General features: G+C 33.9%; 1 protein-coding gene and 1 long non-coding RNA gene across 7 annotated transcripts in view; one reads left to right on the top strand and one right to left on the bottom strand.

Moving 5' to 3' along the window:
• IMMP2L (inner mitochondrial membrane peptidase subunit 2) overlaps window positions 1–20,272 on the top strand; it is a 410,416-nt gene that overhangs the window by 56,653 nt on the left and 333,491 nt on the right. The window lies entirely within an intron of this gene.
• Window positions 1–20,272, bottom strand: part of LOC126644514 (uncharacterized) — a 58,034-nt gene that overhangs the window by 29,529 nt on the left and 8,233 nt on the right. The window contains exons 3-4 of one of the 3 annotated variants that reach the window (XR_007629944.1): window positions 9,771–9,815; window positions 6,247–6,365 (exon numbers count right to left, since the gene is read on the bottom strand). This is a non-coding gene — a long non-coding RNA (uncharacterized LOC126644514). Of the gene's footprint in view, window positions 1–6,246; window positions 6,366–8,070; window positions 8,188–9,770; window positions 9,816–20,272 lie in introns of those variants that run through there. The other 2 variants (XR_007629945.1, XR_007629943.1) reach the window with 2 other exon arrangements.

Consider the following 20,272-nt stretch of genomic DNA (forward strand, 5'->3'; position numbering starts at 1 on the left):
GAATTCAGGCTATCTGCAAGGAGGGATGGAACAAAATGGTTCCCATGGAAAAACTGAAAGAAGATTGGGGTGTGGGGATTGCTTTGGAACTGTAACAACTGCCAATGCAGAAGCAAACCCCAGAACTGAATGTGTACTACATACTTTCTTGCAATCACCCACCCACCAAATTTCAAACTAAAATTTTAAATGAATTATAATATAAAAACTGCTACCTTAATGTTATAGGTTTAAAAATTAATAAGGGAGTTGGCCAGAGATGTGCTAATAGCTATTTTAAAAGGTAATTTTTATTAGTACAATTCAGTAACATAGAAGGAGTTCAGGACTACAAAATTCTACCTGAAGGTTTTGTATCAAGTTACATGATTTATATTCAATCTTACACCTGCAAACAATATCTGTATACGTCTTTGAAAGGAGTATACATTACATGCTGTTTTAAAAGGTCAGATATAAAGAGACAAGAAAATAAAGATGAATATCCTGAACGTGGATGCATGAGTCACTCTGACTGATAGAGACAGTGAAAATGTATTTTAAACTAAAAATATTCTTTGATTTTTTTTTTTTTAATGCTTTTCAATTTAGTTGTGGTACTACTCTACTGTAGTCATATTTATAGTAACATTCGCTATAACTTCTGATGTTTCATCATGCTTGCTTCTTCTTCTTAAGTTGGTGATCATGTATTGTAGATATATTTGGGATTTGCCTTTTCTACTCTTGAGGAGTAGATTATGTGACTATGATTATGATCTTTTGTCTCACCATCCTATCCCCCTTCTCTGAGTGCTTAGGATGTACTATCTCTTGTTTCCTTTCCTGGGTCACTTCAACTCCACTCTTTACCTTTCACCATCATCTTTTAATGGTTTGAGTCTGTAGATCTTTGGTTTATACACAGTAGACTGTCCCTCGTTTTAGCCTGTTCCTTTCTAATTGGTATGTGCTATGAAGTGGAGAGTCTTTAAGGCCAATTTATGTCATTTTCACTAATACATTCATATAAGCCTTGTTTTGTCATTCCTTTTTGTTATTTCCTTCCACTCCCCCACATTCCCATTAATTTTCCATTTGTATCAGTATTAACATTTCTATTGCAAATCTCTACAGCTGTATGTTTCTCTTGGAGTGTGTTTACTTTAACTTTTTTATACTTCTATACCTGTAGAACAACCAGGATCCTGTATCCCCAAAAAATTGTGTAATGCGATGGTACATCAATTTAAGAATATTACTAAAACTGTCCTTTTTTTAGCTGTAGTGAACTTCTTTCTTATCCTTGATGAGTCTTTGGGTCTCAGTTGGGATGAAAAGAGACACTGAATCTCTGAATGTTTTTTCTTTGTTTCTCCCCTGCTTCTAGCAATGTATGGAACTAGTTCTCCAGGATCAGTAAGACTGTTGGAAAGACAAATGTAGTTTGGTTGTTAATGGCCTCAGAAGGCTTCAGGCACATCCAGGGATTCCTGAAGCATGGATGGATCTCAAAAACCATCTCAAACTCTCTTGAATGGGTCCTTACAGGAATAGCTGTGCTTTGAAGCGTTGTTTAATCATCATCTTACGCAGTTGGCTGTGTCCTATGCATACTGAAACAGCTTGCTAGGAGAGACAGGGCAAGGCAGCTGTTCTGAACCTGAAGGTGCGGTCCTGGGTTTTCCTATTTGAGTGTGCTACCATAGACACATGCCTAATCTGTGCAAAGCCTTTTTTTGCCCGACAGATATTATGGATGTGGAAGGCAGGGGCATGCCTTTTCAATTACATATTCATATTTTAGACAAAACTAAAATGGTTTAAATTCAAAAGAGCAATAGCTTCTATTTTTTTTCTTAATAAGAGAAGTCAGAGTCTATCTATTCTCTTTTGTAAAAAATACTGTAGACTATTAAAAGTATCAAACTTCTGTGCATTAGCAGGTCTATTGTAATAGTATTTGTATCACGTATTTCTTATTATGTTTCTTAATTTTAAATAGAGACAAGAAGTTGAAAAAAATTACTTTTGTGTTTTTGACTAGATTGAGCACACTACCTGAGGAAAAGTCAATATGAAAAAGTGCAGGCTTCTGTGATCAACTTCAGCAGCAGGATGACAGTTTTCCCCCTCTTTCCAATCCACTAGTTGAACTGTGTCCATAAACAGCAACTTTTTTGTTCTCAGTTTGTAGTTCAGCTGCTAATCTGCAGTTGCTCATCATCAGGTCCTGGATTCTGTTTGCTGATCTACCTTTAGCACTTAACACACTGTTAAAATGATCACCTTGAAAACAGTTTCACAGATGCAGGTAATATAAGCAATTTTATTTTATTGAACTGGAACAAAGTAGGACTGTTAAAAGATAAGGGAAACTCTTGAGCTGGTGTTTCTGGGTGCAGGAAGTTTTGAACTGAAGACATTACTGCATGAACTGCTACCACTTTTTGACTTCAAAGAATCTCCAAGAAACTGAGTTAGTTACTCAATATCATTCCCGTAGACTACAGAAATGAGAGGTCATGATAGAACCTCTGAATCAGTTATTTGAAGCTAGAGTCTTATTTTCATTCTTATTTGACCCATACGTAGCACATGAGTAGTATTATGTAAAGCTCAGTATGCAGTAAGAAGTAGGCAATGTTATGACTATGTAGCACGCAATTATTCAGTTGTCAGGAAAGAAGCATTTTTATATTTATGACAGGTTAGTAAGATTGTCTGTTTTGTCATCATCATTATTACCTGCTAAGAATGGATAAGGATGGCAAATCTACCTTACTGTTAAGGTTGACCAATCCCACAAGATGTCTTTCATCTTTCATGTCTGGAAATTATAAGATGCCTTATTTAATCTCACAAACTTAAACCGTAGTTTGTTTGGTTTTTTTTTTTATTTTAGTGCTAATCCATCTCAAAAATGCACTGTTGTATTTCAGCAAATGTTTAAGAAATTAATATACAATGGTTGTAAATATTTCTTGCAATTTATATTTTCCATATAAAGATAATACTAAATAAGTTTGGGCATTACTTCATAGTAATAATAATTATTTGCCTAGTTATAAAATTCTTCTTTCTATATGCTTGGGTTTGAGGAAAAAAATATTTTTAATAAATTATCAATATGTCCTTTCAGGTGATAAAGTACACTGCTAAAGTAAACTTTAAACATAGCTTCCTAGATGTTTCTGGAGTTAAGTATTTGCTTCATATAATCAATTGGTTCACAATTAAGGATATGCATCAGTGAAGACAAGCACATAATGAAGATAAAGAATGTCTGTGGAGGCTTCCTGATCTTAATATGAAATAATTAATTTAATTAACCCAAATATAGGAAGCTCTGGCAGTTATTAAAAGGCTTTGAAATCTAAGCAGACTTTTGTATATCAATGATCTGAATTTTGTATGATATATTACAGATGCTTTGAGATTTTTTGCAGAAGGTTTGGCTATAAAATTTAGTAGATCAGCTGCCATCAATCAAATATATTGATGCATGCTTGAAGAAAATCTGTTTTCTTCAACTTCCAGCCACAAGGAGGCTTTGGGAAGAAAGGTCATCCCATCAGTAGAATTGCATTCATAGATTTTTAGCAAAATAGGACTGGAGAGACTGTGAGAGAACATGTAATTAATGTTTACTGAAACTGTGAGGTGTGCCTCACTATGTCCAAAGGACTCCTTATATGTTGAGCTGTGTACACTGACGAGGCATAATGGGCACTAGTTCTTTTTGAATGACAGATAGAAGAAAAACACTCTCTTATTTGATGAGTCTCTTTAGAGAAAGTCTTGCCAGTGGCAATCAGTATTCAAATAATTAGAAGTATGTCTTAGCTGATGTATTAGAGGCAATGACATTGAGATCATTAAAGTTGAGATCCGTTGAAAGTTGCTCTAGACACGTAGAAGTAGTCATCTACCCTCCTGTAATACTCAACAGGGAGAAAATACTACCTTCAGGTGTTAGTTCTTTACCTTGTAAGATTGCTAAGTAAAGCTTCATGAATAATTTCAAAGGTATTTATCCTTTTCTTCACTGACTGAAGTTGGGATTTAGATTTCTAGCATAAAATATGCCATGTTTTATGTGCCAATTTGAGGATATTTTCAGTATCATCTCTACATCTTTGGGGGATATTCTGACCATGAAAGTTTAGAGTATGGGTTCAGAAATTTCCCACAATTAAATAATATTATTATACCTAGTTTTAAATTTGCATTAACTAGTATTATTTTTTCAGAAATTCATTGTGTTGAACAAGAAGTGATAATGGATTCTTAATAAACTGTGCTCCAAGTATGCTTCTAACAATTAAAACAGGTTCATAAAAGATAATTTCAGATAGTCAGGCCAATTTGGCAGCCAGTGCTTGCTCCTCATAGAGAACTTACACATTATAGAGAACTTCTTACACATAATGAGGAAGAAAAGAAATAGGAACCTGGACTCAAGAGAATTTCTGAAGAGGTGGTAGTTGTTTACTACTGCTCCTGGTATGATGATATCTTTTATCTTCTTCAGCTGCTTTGCTTGCCAGTGAGGAGTGATAATGAAGGCTGTTTTATTTTAAGGGCTTACTGCATACCCTAAAAGGTGTGAAGATAAAAGATTTCAGATGGAACTGGTACATTAGTCCTTTTGTAAATGCACTGTCTTCATATTATGAGGATAATGAAATGGAAATCACAGAAAATTAAGTAAGTCACAGCTAAACATTTACTAGAGCCTAGACATGAATCAGTAAGTTTTAGAGTTCTGTTTCTGAGCAACACACCAAATCCTTTCTGTAATTCTATTTAAAGTGACACCTGGGTTATAGTTTTGACTGGGTTTGTGCTGCTTCATAAGCAGGATATAAAGCAAATTATGCACATCGAATTATTAGAAAAAATATAGGTTTCTGTTGATTAAAACAGCTACTAAAATGATAATGTGTCTTATTGCCAAGGGAATTAAGGAATTTTGTAACTTCTGGCTTCCTTTAATGATGATCTTCATTTCTATGTTTGTAACATAATAATTTTGGGTAATTTCTAAGCTTCCTTCTTCGGTTTAGTTGATGTATAGCCTACACTACCTCTTGGAACACCTCTGAATATGTTAGGCAGAATCACTGGCTATGTTTTTGCACACCATTTTATTTCATTGTGGAGAGTTCATCTTGGATAGATATAGAAATAAAATAAGCTGAAAGGCATGTCGAAGTTGCAAATGAGACAGTTATGTGGAAATTTGTTGCAGCAGTATCTACTCTGTTTAATGATAAACAGTTACACCCATCGCTTCCCGAGCTATACATCTTGTTCTGGCCATTCAGGATTATTTAGAACCCACCCCCAGAGACACACATTAATTCTGTCCAAAATCAAACCCTTACCTGATCCAAGGAGCTGTGTACTTACTTCTAATTTATCTGTTTCAATTCAAGTCGCAGGTTATAGGTACATGCAATAATGCTTGTAGTATTATTTGGGCTTTTTGTTTGCTTGGCATTTCAGGGATGGGCTCTGGGGTTGAAAAGACTTTGCATAGTCCTTGAGTCCTTGAGCTTTGAATTAGTTTTGAGACATGTAAATGCTTCAGCAATTTTCCTACTTGAGATAGGAAGCTGAATCTGGGACTCTGACATGTCAGAAGAACTCTAAGGTATTCCTTTCTGATTAATATTAGGTTAATAATCTGGTCAGCAGTGGAAGGCATATAAGTGTGCATTGTGATTAAACTCCATTTCAACAGAAAATTTCAGATACATTTTCTTAAAAAGGATAGAGGAGCATATAAATGAAAAAAAGAGAATATATTCCAGAATGTTCAAGTCTATATTCAGATCATTGCAAGACATAACTTGAATTCAGACGACTGAGGCATTTAAATTATAATCTTTATATTCCCATTTGCAAAGTGAAATTAATTGTGCCATTTTCATACATAGTGTATGTGAAGAAGGGCCAGGTTTGGGATATGAAATTCTGACAAAGTTGGTAGGCATGAGTTTAAATTGGTCAGTACTGGCATAAACTGTAAACTCCTGGAAATTTGGGCATTTAGTCTAAAACAGCAAGATAGCACCTGTGTCTTCTCAAGATCCTAAAATTCAGTCTTTAATTTTTTTTTTTTTCTTAAGTCCATCTTTCAAAAATGGAAGAAAGGTAGGTAAAGAGGGAGAAGAGGGAGTGAAGTAAACCAGCTTTCTTCTTTCACTCATGGCTCCTGCCCTGGGGGAAATGAATAGAGCAATACTGATTCATGCAAGCTTTAGATTTGGTTTATTACTTCCAGATACATCGAGGATGTTGTTAACTGTGTCCACAGATGCTCACTTCCTCTTGTCCAAATTGCTGGTGCAGTAGATAGTGCTTGTTGAACTATATTCCTGAATATAAATTTCCTTTTTAGTTTGCTGAATATTCTCTTTAAATTACATTTAGAATCAGAAAGTCACAGGTAAAATATCATAAGTTATGCTCTCTGTTGAGATACCCCTACCTGGAAAGGGTTAGTGCTGGAAAGGGTTAGTGCCACTGATTAGAGCAAAGGAAAAACTTTTGTCCTCTTTGTTCACGAAAGCTAAGTTCACTCTGAAAAACTGTTCAAATAATAGTTCTTTCATTTTCTTTCTCTTGCTTTTAACAAGAAGTTACCTGAAAGAGGTGATCATATTAAATATTATGCAAAAATATCTAAAGATTCCTAAAATTTAAAGATGTCCTGTAGTTTCTTCTAAACTTTTTTTACTTTATCATTCTCTATTAGAAATAAGAATATTTTCATAATAATTGTAATATATTGGGGGAAAGATTAAAAATATATTTAATATTTTAAATATAGTATTTTTAACATAAGGTATTTTATTTTAAGTGTAGCTTGGTTTAAATACATTTTTGTTGAAGTAGCTACAAGAATGGGCTGAGAAATGAGAAATTCCAACAGTTTATGTCTTTGGGTTATTGTTGAGTAATTGAAAATATCTACTCTCTTCACTTGATATATTGTCAGATAATGGAGAAAATACAGTTAAGTTTGATATATTATCTTACTTTTATACCTGTTGAAAACTGCATAGATTTTGTGTTTAAATATTGTATTTACTAAGAAAAATTGCTTTTTAAATCCACATACTTAGAAAAGCATTGTTGACCTTTGTTTGAAACTGCTTATTATCTTATGATATGGTAATGCTATACATAATTAATCAAATTATATATACATACATTAATCAAAATCATTGAAATTGTTCTTTAATTTGTAGGACACCTAAAAAAAAAGCCACTTGCAAATCGTATTGTCCTGGATAGAAATTTTTAAAAAAATATGTAGTTTAACCAGTATTCTTGAGTAATATATAAAATATGGTTAGAATGCCTTAGGAAAATCAGTGCTTCTTTTCATGCCAATTTTAAAATAGTGCTGCTGGAAGAACATTTCTTGAGAAAGCAAATTAATATTTTTACTCAGTAAATATATTTTGACTAAGACCTAAGCGTTGCTGGATTTAATTATTCAGCTTACCTCTAATGGTTAAAAGCTGAATTTAAGATAAATATTTTTATATCCTACGAAATAATTTGTAATTTCAGAATCCTTGTCGCTACAGCCTTGGATAGATCCTAGTATTGTATTCTCTGCCAAGAAGCTGTTTGACATATGCAAAACAGCTGCCACTTATTTACAGAGAAGAAAAGGGCTGTGTGAAGGCTGTGTGAGGTATGATGCTGGTAGACATCAAATGTCATTTGAAGGGAGCAAGTAGGGAATTGTTGGAGAAGGATAGAGCTGTGAAGGATGCTGCCCTTTGCAGCTGTGAGTCTCTGCTGCAATGCAGGATGATGTGATGCTTCCAGAAGCAAATATATGTAATATATACCTCTGCTATGATAATTTTGATGGACTTAGGCCTTCATCCAGGTATTATGCTTAGAAATTATGCAAGGTAATTTTGTACATTTTAATTCTGTAAATTTGTGATAGGTAACCCAAATAATCTGAAAGTCATTTCTCTTCCAAAAAATTCATATACTAAATTTCTTTAATGAAGCATCTTTAATTTTCAGAGAATAAGATAAGTTGTAGTTTAATAACTTGTAGAACAAATTACCAACCCTGACCTCTTTGATACATGTGCACTGTGTTTAAGATACTTGCAGTTAATGTTTAGTAATGCTTGAGACTGATCAGTCCATGTGCTGGATGGGATCCTGTTTTGGGTAGAATATACAGTGAAATTGAGCAGCAAATAAGCGCATGTTGAGAACAATTAGATTTTCTGAAGATATACAAAACTATTTGAAACCCCTGCCCTTATACTTTTTCCAGTTATTTTAACAAATGAGTGAATTACCTTTTCTTTGTACCTTTCCTTTGAAAATTTGTGTATCAACATTATCTTTCCTTTAACGGAATTTATACTATATTTGTACTATATTTCTCTCTGTGTGTGTTTTTGTTTTGTTGAATTTAACAGATCATAATGGGTCATATTCCATTGAATCAGTATGTTTCTTTTCATAGATTATTATTGAAGTACTGGATTGTGATGGCTGTCTCTGGACTGTTAGCTTTATCAGGATAATCTAGCTACTTAAGATATATTAAAATGTTATACCAAAATGTTGTAAAATACTCAGGGAACAAAGTTAATGTCAGTTCTACCTTGGTAAATAAAATAGAACTTTTTAATTGTTTGGTTTTAATACCCAAAGGCAATAATCCACATTATGGACTTAATGCCCTGTGAAGAATTCTGGAAGGCATAACAAGGACTTTGAAAACAGTAGCTTCAGGTTGGGTTTTTGGCTGGGTTTTTTGTTTTTGTTTTTGGTTTTGTTTTTTTTTTAATTTGTGTGGGTTTTAAATTAAATTAGCATAAAAATCGATTTGACTCCTCCCCTTAAAACTTTAATTTACTATGACTCTCCAAGATTAAGGTTTTGAACAACATGCCAAAGAGCAGCCTGAAGATAATGGTTATGCCCAAAACATGGCAAGTAAAACTGGAAAATGATACTGACTAGTAGTTGCTGACTGAGATATCTGAAATAATAATAATAGTCTGGAGAAGGCACTAAGCTTATCTGAGGAGGGATTCTAATATTAGAAACCCTGTCAATTTCTCCACTTTAAATAATTTTTATTTTTAGTTTTGTATGGACAAGGCTACACTTATTTGATTTTGTGTTGGTTTTGTATATTCAAATAAAATCTATGTAGCACTTCATAGTACTACATTTAATGTGTAGCACATGAACACTTCACAGTTGATATATCACTGAAATGATTTTTTCGTTTTTTTGAGGAAAAAACACAACGTTTTGAATTATGTGGTTGGTGTTTAGGCCAGTTGTCTCATGTTAGTATACAACTCAACTAATACTGCCTATATAGTTTGTAATTTCTTATGTGGTTGAGATCTCTTAGATTAAAATCAGTACATTTAGTAAGCATGTTTTTTAATTGGTTCTGTCCTTATAGACAATCAAAATAAAATTGTTAAAGTATAAGAAACATGACTTGCTTGCATAATAAAATAAATCCAGTGTGAGTTTAATAGCTGTATGCAAAACAAGCATTGTTAACAAGCTAATCTCAGTAATTTGTTACCATACTTGGCTTGCTGGCTTAATGAAAGCAAGTATGGAAGCCAGTAATGTACCACATTTCGAAAAACTAGTTCTCCCTCCAAATGAATCACTATAAAGGTTGCTTTTATACCTCTATACATTGTAATTTACATGCATATGTAAATTATACTTAATAATTGTGTAACTCTGAGTATACTTACTGTGCTAGTTGAATGCTGGTTAAAATCATTTCTGTATTGCTGTACCTGTAAAGTTTTAGCATGTAAAGAATTAAATTTGCAGATGCATAAAAGGACACTGCTTGAATTTTTTATAGTGTAAACTGCTGCTAAAACATTATTATGCTTAGTTTGAAAACATTCCAAATCTAATATTTAACTTACCACAAAAGTAATTGCTCTTGTTACTGCAGTAAGAGGCATGCATGCTCTTCCTTAAATTAAACTAGTAGATAATTATCCTAATTTTATGTGCAGTATAGAAATAATTTTTCTGATGTAGACAAAAGAATATTGTAATCATGTTTCTTGAAACCCTACATGGTTTTGTTTTATTTATTTCCCTCAACATGAGCACTTAAAAGTCTTTAAGCTAACAACAAACACCTTAATGCACTCGTAGCATTGTAATTATGATTTTGTAGGAGTAAAAGCTTTATAGATTTGGTAAGGAGATGGTAATGTCCCAGACTAATTGCAATAACTGAAAAAGAAGCCTCCTTTTGACCACACGAGCCTCTTAATGTCTGAAAATAGCAGGAGAGGTCTTGAAGTGCAATTGTAAATTGTTACCAGTTTAAACTGTTTACTGAGCTACATCATTTGAGAGAAAAAATAATGTATATCTGCAGAGTGGGGATGGAGGAATGAGAAAGGGTATGATCCAGAGAAGACACAGTAGAGTCTGTAAGTCCTTTCAGGCAGGGAGATAGAGATGAATACAAAGCTTTGCGTTAGGGATGAGTGAGAATTACAAAGCATCAGAATCCTAATGTTCACTCATGTGTTGTTTAGCATCCTTTGGAGTTTATGCTTTAGCTCTCAGAATCATCTGGGTTTTCTGATTTTCTCTCTGAGTCAGAACTGAGAGGTTTCGAAGGTTCAGGGAAAGACGATGGCTTTCTCTAGAGTGGTGTGTTTATTTAGTTAAGGGTCTGAGATTGCTGAGCTGGGCCTTGTGAGAGTATGCTCTACAATGAATGTTAGTGGTGTCTGAGGACTTGCTGTATTTTATAGCTTTCTTGGGTGTTTCAAGAAGCACCTGCTTTTATAATGATGTCTATGATATTTGTGTATAATAGTTTGTATGCTTTCTGTTTTATGTTGAGCAGAGTGTCTAAAAATAGGATACCACTATAGATATATTTGAGATGCTGTTTGATGCAGAAGTAGGGATTATGGAATCTTCTCATAGTAATTTGAGGGAGTCCAGGAGATAAGAATGTTATCTGTGTATTTTGTGTGAATAATAAAGCGGTGCTACATACAGTATTTTGTTTGTAACTTGGCATGCTGTGGATCAATCAGTGTAAAGCAGATAAACTAGTTATGAGTGAGAATGGAATCAATTTGTGCTTTGGCAGGAAATCTGAGTATTAGACTTGTTCTTACTGAAGATAGACCATGATTTGTTTGGATTGGCTAAGGTGGTGGTGGTGACTGTGGAAGAAATCTGTTGCAATCTGGTGAACCTGGAAGAAATCCAGAAAACTAAATTGTTGACTGACTGGAAGCTTGATGTTTTCTGTGAATTCCACTGTTTCTTTAGTGACAGTATTCTCCTGCATGTAGGGCAAATGTGGTAGGTTTTCCTTCCTCTTTATTTATTTTATTTTATTTTATTTTATTTTATTTTATTTTATTTTATTTTATATTTTTTTTTTAATTTGCTTGGTCTGTGAGTGACAAAACAACAGATTGTACACTATTTCTAGTGTAGCTGGTAAGGATAGGGTGTGATGTCATTGTCAATAATGTAAAGGAGGATGCAGTGTCTATTAAGGTCTGGTAGCAGATGGGGTCAATTGGTCATTGGTGTAGCTTATGATTATATAGTGTCACGTATTTCTTTTGACTGCAACAGAAGAATGAATGATGAAGTCGTGAGCAAAAACAACCATCACCACAACTTTTCTCCCATTAAAAAAAAGTCTATGAAGTCCTTGACTGTGGTTCTTAAATCAGCAGATAAAAGATGAGCTTAGGAAGAGAGGGATCAGATATGAAGATGAACTTGTATATCTGAAAGATTAGCTGTTCACATTATAAGATTCTAACTGAGAGGGAAAGAAACTGTGAGACATGATCAAAGTAAATAATTCCTGAGACTGATTTTCTTTTCTTTTCTCATCCCTTTACTTTCTGGGAAGAAGGATAACTTTTGAATTATATTTCAGAAAATTATGTTGGACACTTCAAGAAGCTGCAATACTTTACTAAGAGCAAAATTGCCTGGTGACTACGGAATGAGGTTTATAAGGGTACTTGAGAAAGAGCTGACATTAAACATCCCTCTATTTTTTTTACTGAAATAACTCCACTCTCTGGAGCCTGTGCCTGTGTCTCCCTGTTAGGTCAGTACTGGACTCTCAAGACAGCCAGCCATGGCAGCAAGACTTGAGGTGCCACTTTCCAGAGGTAAATCATCTCACAGTCACAGCAGTCAATACCCACCATGATTGGTCCTCTAGAGTGACTTGCAGTACCTGCACCCTTAACTCTGATTGGTATTGACTATCAGTAGTTAAAAAGCCTAGAGTTGAACTGCTAGCCAGTGCTCTATAAACAGTTAGAGGTTGCCTAGGGGAGGTTTAGAAGATTTTTATGTTTGAGGTATCATTTTACCTGTGCTTTGATTGAGACCAGGATGCATGTGTTCATTTATTTTCTGGTAGAAAGCCTGGTAATTTTTCAGCATATGCAGAACTGTGCAGTGCTTACAGAATTTCAGAGAAGGCAGACTTACAAGATCCATGAAAATTGGGTCTTTAAAACTTCTGTGCTGATTTCTGCAGTGAAAAATGGAATTTTTCCATTTGGGACAGGAGTAGCATCACTGTTCCTCTGATCATTTGAAGAGTTGAATCCTTTCCCTTTCCTTTTCTGACCTGTAAGATCTGTTACTCCATTTGTGGATAGGAGGAAACAAGTTTAACATGAGATAGTAGAAAGGAAATGCTTCTCTTGAAGACATGAGTGTAGGAAGAGGTGGCTGGTAAGTGGGTTGAGTGCTGTTGAGGAATGTGTGTCTCCTGACAATTGCTTGCTATGTTTTGCAAAAGTTAGGATAGAAAATTATAATTACAGATAGGAATAGAAGGTTTCAATCTCAGAACAACCAGAAGATAGGATTCTAAAATTAGAAGAACAGAACAAACTTATGTATTATGCTCCTTTTAATGCCAAGGTCAAGGCAAAACAGAGACTCCTGTTGTAGTTCTTACCTACCGTTATCATTTCCACCTGAATGCAGGTCTATGGACTTGTAATGGCTGCTTAATTTACATGTGTATTAAATATTGGGAAATAAAGCATTTTTTAAAAAACTCTGCATGAAACAGGTAGCTTCCTAAATAGCAAATAGTTGGAAATATTTTAGAAGGCAAACCCCAGATATTTTAACTACAAAACATATCTCTTGAAACAACAAAAAAAACCTCCAAACAAACAAACAAATTGCCTTAGTAGGAGATCAACATGAAAAAACCTATGGAAATGCTATTTCCATATAATTGATATAAATAAATGAACTGTAGCCATTGCATCTGAGAGACACTTCTGTCATCTGTACATGCTTTTTTGAGTCACATCTTTACATGTTTCTTTGCTAATCGGACAAACTAATTCCAGGTTCTGATGTATAAGATCATACCAATCCACAAAGTATAATTACCTAGTAATCAATTATAAGTAAAATAATAGGGATATCAAAATTCCCTGCAAGATGATACTGAAACCCTAATTGTGCATGAGCATGTTCACTGTGATGTGACATTGAATCAGTGACCTTGGAGCAGAGAGGTGTTCTGGTACTCAGCAGAGCTGCAGGGAATGCTGACAGGAGGATTTGACAAGTGTGAAGCATTCATTGCTGGTTGGAAATATATTCCTCAGTGTGTCATGTTTAAACAAATCTTACACCAAATCCTCCCTTTCCTTGCCCCCCGAATCCCATTTCAAAGTGGTTTTCTACATTCAAAGGCTAGGTGATACATGAAAACTCATTTTGTTTATGTATACACATCTCTGTGTCAAAAAGACGGAAGCATGTGGGGGTAAAACTGCACCATAGGCACTTCTAGATAAATACTTTAGTGAGCCATAGTAATGAAACAATCCTGTTGCTTAACAAAATTGCATATTTGCAAAATAATAAACCTAGTAGGGCATCCCACCAGCAAATAGATATCAAAACATTTAGAATCACAATGGAGGAATACTCCACTTTACAGTACTGTCAGTAATTGAAAAAAAAAGGTTTTTTTGATCATATAGATATTTCTTAACCTGCACATTTACACACTTTTAAAGTGAGATCTTCATAATTGAGTTTTATTCTAGCTTTTCTGTAGTATTTCCAATTTCCTTTGGAAAACAAACATTTTATTTGCAGTATTTTCTGCAGAAACATTTTGATGGTATCATGTTATTTTACATCTAGAAATCTAGAGGATATTAAAACCAAGAATATGCAAAACATTTGCTATCTTTGTGTCCAGGTATTAGTTAAAGTGTTGAATGGTAAAGAATTTTATTATTTCTTTTTTTGCTAATTTTTTCCAAAACTTGGTATTGAAACTTTAACCTTCAAGCTGAACTATGTATTGATAATCCTCCATGTTCAGATTTGTATGTGGTTTAGTCTGTGCTTTTTTTCTTAAACTGTGATGGGTAACTCAAGAAGTTCTAGGCATCACAAAACCCTTATATTAACAAGAAGATTTGTATTTGTTGCAACAAAATAATTAGGAACAATATTTACCTTACTGAGAACTTTAAAAACTTCTTTTGTTGCCTCTTCCAGTGATATATTTTTTTTGCACTGTAGGTTGTATGTCTTCTCACACGTAAGATGCCTGATATATATTATATAAATTAAATTCCAAACCATTAATGTACATTACTGCCCTGCGAATATTGTTTAATGCACAGAATATTTCTGAAGCAAAATTCAATAAATGTAGAATTCTCCATGGAGTGGCAGTTGAAAAACTCATAAATTTAGATTACACAGTCATGTCAGTGAATTCAAATTAATGAAATGGAATCCCACACAAGCACTACAGTAATTTACATATTAATTTCTGCTAATTTTTTTTATGGCTTGTACTAGTCATATTCAATAAAATACAACAGATTGTGAAGCAACAAACAGTGAGCAGTTGGGCATGATTTATCTGTTGTTCCACTGGATCTTCATTTTCCCTGGAAAATGCTCTGTCTACATTATTAATGTCTGACAATTTTCTTGTATTCATGCCCTGAAGCAGAATATGTCTGTTAATTTTGTGTAATGGCTGCTTTCCTAACAAATGGTATTTGTTTTTCATATTATGATAATACCAATAAACAGAAAGTAAAGCTAGCTTTGTGGAGTTGGACACTAAATGTGAAACATATTCTTGTGTGTACAAGATGTATTTATTTTAGGTTACAGAAATGTGAATATGATTTGCACCGAATTTTATATGTTTTCATTCTATACCATAGGTCCCTACTTTGATGTTGAATTTTTCTTTTTTTTTTTTTTTTTTTTAATTGGGTCCTACAAATGTGGGCAAAGAACATGTTGTTGCAGGATATGCTAGTAAGCTGCTTCCTTTCAAAAAATAGCCTGTGTCAGTGCAGTTGGAGAAACCTTCAGAATTCAGGTCTCTTATCAAGGATTTTCTTATATTCATTGTCTTAGCTTTCCCTTCTGATTGAGTGGCAGTGTAGAGCAGAATACTGTGTGGGTGGAGGGAATACTGTTTTTGGAAGCTCTAACACTACACTAAGCTAAGTGGTGGGTAAAGTCACATACAAGGTCTCTAGAAAATCTCAAAACCTTCTAATAGATTGAAAAACTAACACATGTTGTTTATTTAAGTGACACCTAAATATCAGATGATTTTGAAATCAATGTTTCTTTCCTTAGTGGGACTATTAGCATTACATGACTAGTCAAATACTTAATGACACGTAATCCTAGATTCTAGAAAAGAAATGTCCTGCTTATATGAAGTTGTGAGCTTTTGTGGGAGAAACATTCTATAAAATGTCTGAAGCTGACAGGGTAAGTAGGGATGGTGAGAATGTGTTTTGAATCGATATTTTCAAGGGAGAACCTACAATGTCTGTATCTCTATACTTGTATACAAAATATCACTTTTTTTCTTTCTTTCTTTTAATTTTTTTTAAATCTCCATGGAATCTCAGAAGACTTAATTTTTCTGTTTACTACATATCATTTGCATTATTCCGTGCCTTATTTTATTATTGACTTTCACTTTAGAACTTCAAAAAAGAAATATCTGATAATTTTCATGTCTAGGACAAAAATTAATGAAAAGCTAAACTTTTTGCAAGTTTTTAAGCAAGGGAGTGTATTAGACAAACTTCAGTGTGATTATTTAATAATGCTGTAGTACTGATACAAACCAAAGTGTTTTAGTGAAGTTGCTAAATGTAATGCTTCAGAATATGTTTTGGGGACAAAGGATACCTATTTACGATCTATTCCAGCAACTGTCTTTGATAATTATTTACACATGTTACCCATGCCTGGCTGCCCAGAAAGCATGGTCTCAGCTTCACACTGGTGTTTATAATGCCAACCTGTCCATATTTGAGTGGGATGGCTGTTACCTGATTGTTGTGCGTTTCACTAACTGCAATTATTTGCACATCAAAACATTTTTGTCAATCTCCAAGATAAATAAAATCTTGTTTCAGTGCCACCTGTGCATTAAGATGTAAATTAGACAAGTTTTAGGTGATAAAGCATTTCCAAGTTAAATTTCTTTTTCTTTCTCTACAGATAGAATGAAACAATGAGATGTCTTTTTCTACATTTTTTTCTGACTACTTTGATTTCCTGGTAATGAATTCCTGTTCTGGTTTCATAGCTCAGCCTGTGTCCAGCCTTGTGCTTTTCAGGTCCTTTGACTTGTCCCACAGCAGGTAATATGTGTCTCTAAATGCTGCTGCTTCCTCTTCACCCCAGTGTCTGGTCCTACAATGCCAGTCCTCATGTCTGAGTAATGGCTGCATTTTCTTGGGTTTGGAAATGAAGAATGAATCAGAGGCACACTGAATCTAAAGACACTTTATATATTTTTACCAGAGTTTAATACATTTAGAAGTATCTTCTGAATGCTCAGAATGATTCACTGCTAGGAACAGTGGGAAAGGGAGAAGAAAGTGAAATCTTGTGGAAATACACCTACAAATGCTTTTCCTTGAGCATGCTCTTTTTCAGGGGATGCTAGATTTGCAGTGTGGTGAGGGGCATAGCATCCTAATATGGCTGTAATCTGATAATAGTATTTGAATTATTGCAGCCTTTGTAAAAAATATTTTTTAAAAAAATATTATGTACAGAATTATTTGAAATTGTCTTGGAAATGGCTATAATGATGTGAAAGTGAGATAAAATTCAGGGTTTATACTTCTATTTTCCCTTTGTACTGCCCATACCTTGCATTTTAAAATATTTTTTTTCCAAGTATACTTTATTTATCATTACAGTATTTTTTTCATGTGCACACTGAACTGACTTTTTTCCAAAGCAACATTAACTAAGAGTACAGGAATGATTATCAGGGCTCAGAGCAAGGTCTGCTTAGCTCAGCAACCCCGTCTCAGAAGTATTATCTAGTCTCGGTGCTATGCTCTGTCCATTATTACAGATAGAAAATATCTTCTTGTGTAAAAATTACGTTATATGGTGAGCCATAAACCTGTACCAAAATCTGTATTTACAGCTGTAAAATGATCTGTCCATACTAGTTGGTTCTATATCACCCACTTGGAAACTCCTCCTTTTCCCAGATGACATCAGTATACAAGAAGCTGTGCAAACAGGTCAAATAAATTGAGCAAGATTACTTGTCCAGAAGACCGTCTGAATTCATAAAACTTGATAGAACGTTTGTGCATATAGAAGATTCAAGTCTTTGGAGAAAAAGTTCAGGTCAAATTTAAGTAAAACAGACTAGAAATAAATAAATAAGATAATATTTTTACTATTAAGCAGTGCAAGTTTTGAAGGACATATTTTTCTCCTACTGCATTAAAAGGGGATTCTGAGGAAAAGATTTCCATAACGAAAGGTCACTTCCAACCCAAATCACTCTGATTCTCTGAATTGCTATGTGTTTCTCTGAGCGAATATGTATTTTGCAGCTCTTACAAGTTCTAATATTACTCTTGCAGGAAAGAGATAATGCCTTGGGTGGTACAGATTATGTGTGTTAGCAATATCATACATAGTAAGTTAAGTAATAATAATTGATAACATTTTGCAGTAGTATTATGGGGCTTCGGGATAAGTGGTGGAAAGAATTTCTAAGTGACCTATTATTTCTAAAATGTTTCTTAGAAATACAATTTGAATTACTATGAAATGATAAAACTTACTTTCTTACTTTGTCAATAGTTAAATAACAAATCTGCATTCAGTGATAGATTTTCTTAAAAATTGGGTTTCAATTTATACATGGAATAAAACAAGGCCCATACCATGAACTTTGTGTGATACAATCCAGTGTTCAAGGAAAGTATTTCTTTGAAATTACCTAACTTTGAGATAGTCTTAAAAACAATAGTTTTGAAAATATTTAGTTACCTCAAACAGCAGTTTTCATTATCTGTCCATTCTGATGTTCATTCAACCCATGTCATTGAATAGCAAAAGTGGGCAAGAAATAGGACCTTAGGGGGTCTGTAATGTTGATCTTTTGTATTTTGTTGCCCTGAAATGGGTTGTTTTATGGGATATTTAGAATTCTTTAAACCTTAATACCAGTGAAGTGTTTGGCTACTTCACAGAATCACAGAATATGCTGAGTTAGAAGGGACCCACGGGATCATTAAGTAGGTGTTAGGATTATCAAAGTTATGCTGGTGATCTTAATGTGAGGTATGAAAATCTTTAAAGATGCTCAAAAGAAGAAGTTTTAACTATTATAGGTGTTCCTGAAGCTGTGCAAGCAATTAGCAATATATATTTGTACAAAGATTAGCATTAGATTTACAGAATGTCAGTAAACAGAGAACATTTTTTCACACAAATATATTATTTTACAAATTTTAATATGTCTTTTAAATGAGCATTTTCCAGTATAAACATTTTGCTAACTATTCTAATATGAATATTTGCTATTGGTACTTGCAAGTTTTACCTAATGCTTTTTTCCTTGGATGAATAAGCTAAGCTTTTCAAAGTAACAATGCACCTGAAAAATTTAAATAGTGCTTACAGCTTTCTGAAAACCTAATGAAGCATTTAATTGGTTTTTTTCTAGAATACAGACAGAAGGGGGCAAGTTTTTTTTCTAGAATATAGACAGGGGGGAAGAGGGGAAGGGGCAGAAGAGAGAAAAAGAGAGTGAGGGGAGAGACCAGAAATTAAGCAGTCTTAGAAATGTTTCAGACTCTTAAAACTTTACCTATTTGGTTTTTTAGGGTATGGTTTTTTGGGCTTATGGATTTTTTTTGTTTTAATCTATGCTGTATTTTACTGTGCAGGGTACATGGTACCCCTTAATCAGTGTGTTTATGTTCATTATAATTTTATGAGGTTTTGGTTGGGGTTTTTTCTGCATAAGAACTGGAACTAAAGTAAGATCCTCCTTTTCTTGCATTCCAGCACATATCAACTGGATTTATAGCCTCTAGCTTACAGCACATTTCCTCACAGGATCCTTCTGCGGCATCATGCTTTTTATTTGCCATGTCATAGGTCAAAATCTTTTCCTTCACTTTATTTTATTTATTAATCTTTTCCTTTTGTCTGTGGAAAAGGCAGAAAAGAGAAGATAGAGTAGTATCTTCTCTTCTCCTCCTATTCTTTGGATAGAAGTGGAGAGGCAGAAATCTGTGAGGAAGTAAAAGCTGAATAACAAAATACACTGTTTCTTCAAGTTCTTTCTTGATCTATGATATTCATTCTGGAGTGGGTTTGGTAGGGGATGGTGTTGAAATGATGGAAACGAGCAAGAATAAAATAATCCAAAAATGTGGATCAGGACAAATGGGCCCTGACATGACACTACACCTAGCAGTAATGCCCACGTTCCTAGAAAGGTTAAAATGTGTGTAGGGAGATCAGATATAGGGCAGATATATATATTTAATATTGCTTCATATGGATCAAGGAAGATGGAGAATTATTGGTATCAAAGTTAGCTAGCTCCTGCAAAGGCTATTCTGCAGCCTGAAGCAAAATTCTATTTGAAGATTTCAAGTTGTATGTATTTTGTAAAGTATGTTTTCCTTTTTAATCTTAACACAACATGGAAAAAGTACATAGTTTTGTTTTTGGAAGAGTCAGTACAATTTTGAGCAGTTTCAAATCCATCAGCATTCATTCTATAAATTGTTTTTCTGACGCTAAAAATTCTTCATTCTCTTAACTAATTTATTCAAACGTGAAATACAAGCATCTATGTGCAATTATTATAGCAAAAAATTAACTACTTCTGGATTTGGAATAAGACTTG

This window comes from Myiozetetes cayanensis, unplaced genomic scaffold (genome assembly GCF_022539395.1).
Source record: "Myiozetetes cayanensis isolate MyiCay16 unplaced genomic scaffold, myiCay2020 scf3, whole genome shotgun sequence".
In the NCBI taxonomy this organism is placed as follows: Eukaryota; Metazoa; Chordata; class Aves; order Passeriformes; family Tyrannidae; genus Myiozetetes; species Myiozetetes cayanensis.